This window comes from Onychomys torridus, chromosome 11 (genome assembly GCF_903995425.1).
Source record: "Onychomys torridus chromosome 11, mOncTor1.1, whole genome shotgun sequence".
NCBI lineage: Eukaryota > Metazoa > Chordata > Mammalia > Rodentia > Cricetidae > Onychomys > Onychomys torridus.
This window is the reverse complement of record NC_050453.1, coordinates 66,762,098-66,768,330: the sequence shown is the minus strand read 5'-3', so window position 1 is coordinate 66,768,330 and position 6,233 is coordinate 66,762,098. Positions and strand designations below refer to the sequence as shown.

General features: G+C 39.4%; 1 non-coding gene across 1 annotated transcript; it reads left to right on the top strand.

Annotated features, from left to right (window-relative positions):
* The first annotated feature begins 1,528 nt into the window (after positions 1-1,528).
* Positions 1,529-1,635, top strand: LOC118593609. The gene has a single exon (XR_004946276.1). It is a non-coding gene; the product is annotated as a U6 spliceosomal RNA (small nuclear RNA).
* Positions 1,636-6,233: the final 4,598 nt, after the last annotated feature.

Genomic DNA, 6,233 nt, shown 5'->3' with positions numbered 1-6,233 from the left:
GTTGCTGTTGTTTGTTTTTTGGTTTTTTTGGAGGGGTTGTTTTTTGTTTGTTTATTTTGTTTATTTGGTTGGTTTTTTGAGACAGGGTTTCTCTGTGTAATAGTCCTGGAGGTCCTGGAACTCTCTTTGCAGACCAGGCTGATCTCAAAGTCACTGAGATCCACCTACTTTTGCCTCCCAAGTGTTGGGATTAAAAGTGTGGGCCACCACCACCCAGCAGGGTTTTCATTTTTAAAAGAGAAAATTAGAGCCAGGCATGGTGGCACAAACCTTTAATTGTAGTCCCCTTAGTCCCCACCCCACATACACTCAGAAATCAGGCTACACCTGCTCTGCTGGATAGTTTTATGTCAACCTGACACAAGCTGTCATCATCTGAGAAGAGGGAGCCTCAACTGAGGAAATTCCTCTATAAGATCGGGATGCAGACAACCCTATGGGGATTTTCTTAACTAGTGATTGATGGGGAGCACCCAGCTCATGGTGTCTGGGGCCACTCCTGGGCTGGAGGTCCTGGGTTCTGTAAGAAATCAGGCTGAGCAAGTCAGTAAGCACACACACACACCCATGGTCTCTGCATCAGTTCCTGCCTCCAGGTTCCTGTTTGTGTGGTTCCTGCCCTGGCTTCCTTCAATGACAAACACTGGTGCTGAAGCATAAACCAATGAGCCCTTTCTTCAAGCTGCTTTGCTGTGGTGTTTCAACAGAGTAGTTGTCACCCCAACAGCAGCCCCTCCCCTGCCACTCTGCTCTCTATCTCTGGTTGATGTAACAGGCCTGCTTCCTTATCTCTGCTGCCCACACTGCCCTAACAGCTCTGAACACTTGGGCCACACTCTCTCTCCCTAGGGATAGTTATAAAAGCAACACCCCCACTCTCTCCCTCTCTGTCCCCTCACTTCAGGCCCCCCTCATTGGGTCCATGACACTATTTCTTACACTCTTTGACCCTAAATGAACTTTCTTAGTGTTTTTAAAAAGCCTAGACTGTTGTCCCACCTCATACCTGTGTCACACCACCTCTGCAATGATGTACTGTACCTCATAATGCTCTCCTTCCTCAAGGACCCATGACCTACATTGTTGTATGGTGACACACACACACACCCAGCTTGAGGTGAGGCTTTCTACGTAGTCTTGGCTATCCTAGAACTCACTATGTAGACCAGGCTGGCCTCAAATTCCCAGAGACCCGATGATATGGGATGTCTTTCAGTATGCTGTGAATATGTGTTACTCCCATTGGTTAGTAAATAAAGCTGCTTTGGCCTATGGCAAGGCAGGACAGAGCCAGGCCGGAAATCCAAGCAGAGATCCAGGAGAAGAAGGGCAGAGTCTGACATATGCCATCTAGCCTCCTAAGGGGCAACATGGCAGCAGACCGGTGATGCCACAGCCATGCGGCAATGCATAGATTAGTAAAAATGGGTTAATTCAAGTTGTAAGAGCTAGCTAGTAATAAGCCTGAGCCATTGACCAAACAATTATAATTAATATTAAACCTCAGAGTGATTATTTTATAAATGGCATGCTCGCTTCAGCAGCACATATACTAAAATTGAAACAGTACAGAGAAGATTAGCATGTCCCCTGGACAAGGGTGACACACAAATTCATGAAGCATTCCATATTTAAAAAAATAATAAAAAATAAATAAATAAGTGGCTGTCGGTCGGGGTGGGATGCAGAAAAGCCTCCAGCTACATTTGGTGACCAACCAAAATGGGGCATGAATTTTCACATAAGACCTGAGAAAGCTTTAAAAGGGAGTCCTAGAACATATAAACATAAGACCTCTGAAAAGTCTCCAATGGGAACGATGGCCCAGGTGATCCAACATCCACAGCAGCATCAAGGCTACTGGCTGAGATGGACCAACCATACAAAACACCCCAGTCAGGACTTGAACATAATTCTAAATTTTCTCAGGATCACTATAATACTAACAGTGCCCTCAATCAACAGAAAATAAATAAATATATAAAACTACGTCCAAATTCCCAAAATATTGTTTATGAGTGTTTATTTTGACTTAACAGGGGGGTTGGTTATAAATAGTTCATGGTCATACTCAATCTCTTTCTAAGAAAGAGGAATATGATATATAAATGATGGAAAAAATGGTAGATTATTATGATAATAAAAAGGTGGGTTATTAAATATACTCTAATCCCAAAAACAACTATTAATCTCAAAATGCTTTACATTAATATGGACTTTGGTTTTTTGATACAAATTTAAGGTCAATTTTGTTATATTATATATATAATATATATATATATATATATTATATATATAATATATATAATATATATATATATATATTTCTACTCTTGTTTAAGGTATTATGTTTATGCAGCTCATTTAAAATGTAATATAGGGGCTGGAGAGATGGCTCAGCAGTTAAGAGCACTGGCTGTTCTTCCAGAGGTCTTGAGTTCAAGTTCCAGCAACCACATGGTGGCTCACAACCATCTGTAATGAGATCTGGTGAATGCTTCTGTCCTGCAAGCATGCATGTAGGTAGAACACTGTATACGTAATAAAAATAAATAAAACAAATCTTTTAAAAATGTAATATATAGTTAAGAAATATAAATTTGGTTTTGTTTTTGTTTCTTCAAGACAGGCTTTCTCCATGTAATTTTTGGTGCTTGTCCTGGATCTTGCTCTGTAGACCAGATTGGCCTTGAACTCACTGAGATCCACCTGGCTCTTTAATCCCAAATGCTGGGATTAAAGGCGTGCGTCACCACCACCCAGATAAGAAATATAAATTAATAGCCATTTATAATAGCCAAACTTATAGTCATGTTAGTTAGGTTTTCTAGATATGCAGAATATATTTCAGATGGTTAGGTAATTTTCAAACACTTCAAAGACCTACAGAATATGGCATTTAAAATGGGTTCGGTCCTCAGCTCCAGAAGAAAAAAAAAAACTTAGACTTTCCTTGACAGTGAGACACGTCTGCTCCTGGAAGCACCAATTACTTCAAGAGGATGATGGGCATTTGTAGCTGGAGTTTTTCTGGCTGGCCCATAGTCAGGACAAATCTTTCTCACCTGCCTGTCCCACAGCTGTTCAGACCAACCAAGTAAACACACAGAGACTTACATTGCTTACAAACTGTATGGCCACAGCAGACTTCTTGTTATCTAGCTCTCATATATTAAATTAACCCATTTCTATTAGTCTAAAAGTTGCCACATGGCTCGTGGCTTACTGGTACCTTACATCTTGCTTGTCATGGCGGCAGCTAGCTGGTCTTCTCTTCAGCCTTCCACTTCCCAGAATTCTCCTCTCTGCTTGGCCCACCTATACTTCTTGCCTGACTACTGGCCAATCAACGTTTTATTTATTAACCAATCAGAGCAATACATTTGACATACAGAACATCCCACAGCACTTGCCCTTTTCTTTTTTTCAAAAAGGAAGATTTTAACTTTTACATAGTAAAATTACAGATAACAAAACAATTATCAAGTAAGAATTACAGTTATAATAACTAGTATACTTGGCAAAATTAAAGAAGATATCCTATCTATCTTATATTTGTGAGTCTAAGGTTTCATATCTAACTTATCTTTTATCATATCTAAGGAAAATTATAACTATCTAGTCTTCAACCACATCAAAGACCTCAGAGGATATAATATTACCTGAGAAAGAAATGGGGAAAGGATGCAAGCAACTTTCGGGAGTCTTGCAAAAGTAGACCGAGACAGCTGGCAGCCTGGACAGTCATCCAATGATCCTATGTAAAGTTGGGGCATCTGTCTTCAGCCCACAGGGCTAAAGACTCTTGGTCACTTCTCTCAGTGTCCTGTAGAATGTCTGGCAGTTTTCTTTGTAAAGCAGGAACCTGAAGGACCATTTTGCCAAGCAAAGTTCAGTGGTCACCTTTCTATGGGTCCTGTATGTCCAGTTGATCAAGCAGTCCAGGCAAGAACAGTTTCTTGCCCAAATGGCTATTTTTGTCAAGGTGAAGATAAACTCTGTATAGAGTGTCTTTGATGCCCATCCTCCTCTCTGAAGTAAATTGGTGCTGCCAGGAGCAGACATGTCTCACTGTCCAGAAAGCCTAAATTTTAAAAAATATTTTAAATGCCATTTTCTATAGGTCTTTGAAGTGTTTGAAGATTACCTGTCTATCTGAAATATATCTATGTATACCTAGAAAACTTAACATGACTATAAGTTTGACTATCATAGAAGACGAATTGATCTGTATTTCTTAATTATCCATTACAATCTAAATGAGTTACATAAACATAATACCTCAAATGAGAGTATAAATATATATATAGTATAACAAAATTAACTTTAAATTTGTATCAATAAACTGAAATCTATACCAGTGTAAAACATTTCAAACAAGTCGTTGCTCTTTAAAAGTAGGTTCAACAATCTACCCTTTTATCCTATTATATCTATATCATATCCCTTTTTCTTCTTTAGAAAGAGATCATATTTATAATCAACCTGATTTAAATAAAAATATCGGTTTTTCTCTGTCCCACACCAGTGGGCTCTTCTGATTTGGGACACAAGAATCTCTTAACCTTTTCTTTTAGCAATATCCCTGTGTTTAGAAAAAGAGTGAGCCAATTCCATCTCCAAAGCCAACTTGATGTATTTGGGAATTTAGGCATAGTTTTTCTTACTACTTCCTGCTGGAGGGGGTGCTGTATCTTATGGGGACATAAAGAAAATTTTAGGATTATAGAGTAGTCTGTGAGGGTGTATCATTTGAGCCAGTTGCCTTGAAACTGTTTTGGATGTTGGATCATCTAGGCCATGGTGTCATTGGAGACCATTCAGAGGGTCTTGGCTGATCAAACCTGATGTATCTTAATCTGGAACAAATTTATAGCCTCTAGCTTTCTGTGGAAACAAAAGCAGAGACTCTTTTCCAAAGCAACATATCCTTATATCCAAATTTTGAAGTCAAGGTGTCTTTAAAATACAAAGATTGGCTTAACTCCGCTGCCTTTACAGTCAAATATCTCTCTTCAATTAAAAATCCCAAAGACAACACAATCCAGATTCTCTGTGTACTATCCATCTTTATGTGGCTTATTTTTTATACTATCTTTACTGTCTCTTTAAAGACTTTATTTTTTTTAAACTATGTATTTCTTTCTATAACTGTATATATTCCTTTTTCTCTCTCTTCCAAGCCTACATACATTTTTACACACATTGTAAAACATTTAAAGTCTTGTTTCATCTGAATCTGCCTTATTGTGTAACTGTTGCTTTAAACTGCAGCATTTGTAAGACCAAAACGGCCACTGTGGCTGGTGGCTCTGCTCACCTCAGCTTCCCAACATGGCAGTAGTATGTTTATCAATAGCTCTGGGAGCCATTAACTCTTAGAAACAGTGGGTCTATGCTTTTATCAAAGCAGCATGTGGGCTAGAAACCTCTTTTTTTTTTTTTTTTTTTTTTTTTTTTGTACTAGCAAAGGCTAAATCCACCACACAGTGTAATGTGTTGCTTGTAGACACCTCATTCCTGCCATATTGCTGGTCAAACATGCATGCCAGAAACCCACCATAGTAGCTCAAACACAAAGGCTGCCGCTAAGTTGAGAGAGACAACTAGGAAGCTGTTTTTAGCTCCGTTTTGAATTGCTTATTAAATATTCTCAGGTTTAAGGTGGAAACTCGAGCCATTGGGCACCATTTGTAGCTGGTGACCTTCTCTCCAGCCCCCACCAAGCCCTGTTTACCTTCTGGTCTCCAAAGTTCCAACTTATAGCTGGAAAAGCTTCAAAAAGCGTTAACAAGCACCATGGTTAAAGGCCTCTTTGCCCACAACAGGCATTGAAGAAACTCCATTGAAGAAACTGTTCTTGCCTAGGCTGCTGGACAATATACTGTATAAATTGAACATGCAGGACCCACAAGAAAATGACCACTGAACTTTGCCAAAACAAGGTGGGGATGGTTCTTCAGGGTTCCTACATCATGAAAGAATATGCCAGGCATTCTTCAGGGCACTGACAAATTTTACCAAAATAGGTTGGACAGTCCTTCATATTTCTTGCTTCACTGAGAAATTTGCCAGACACTCTAGGCCTATAGCCAAAGTTGGATGCCCCAACACTGCAAAGAAACATTGAGTGACTGTCCAGGCAACCAGCTGTCTCTGTCATTCTAGAACTTTGGAAGTTGCTTACAAGGCACTTCCTGTTTACTCAGGTAATATTATATCCTCTGGGGTCT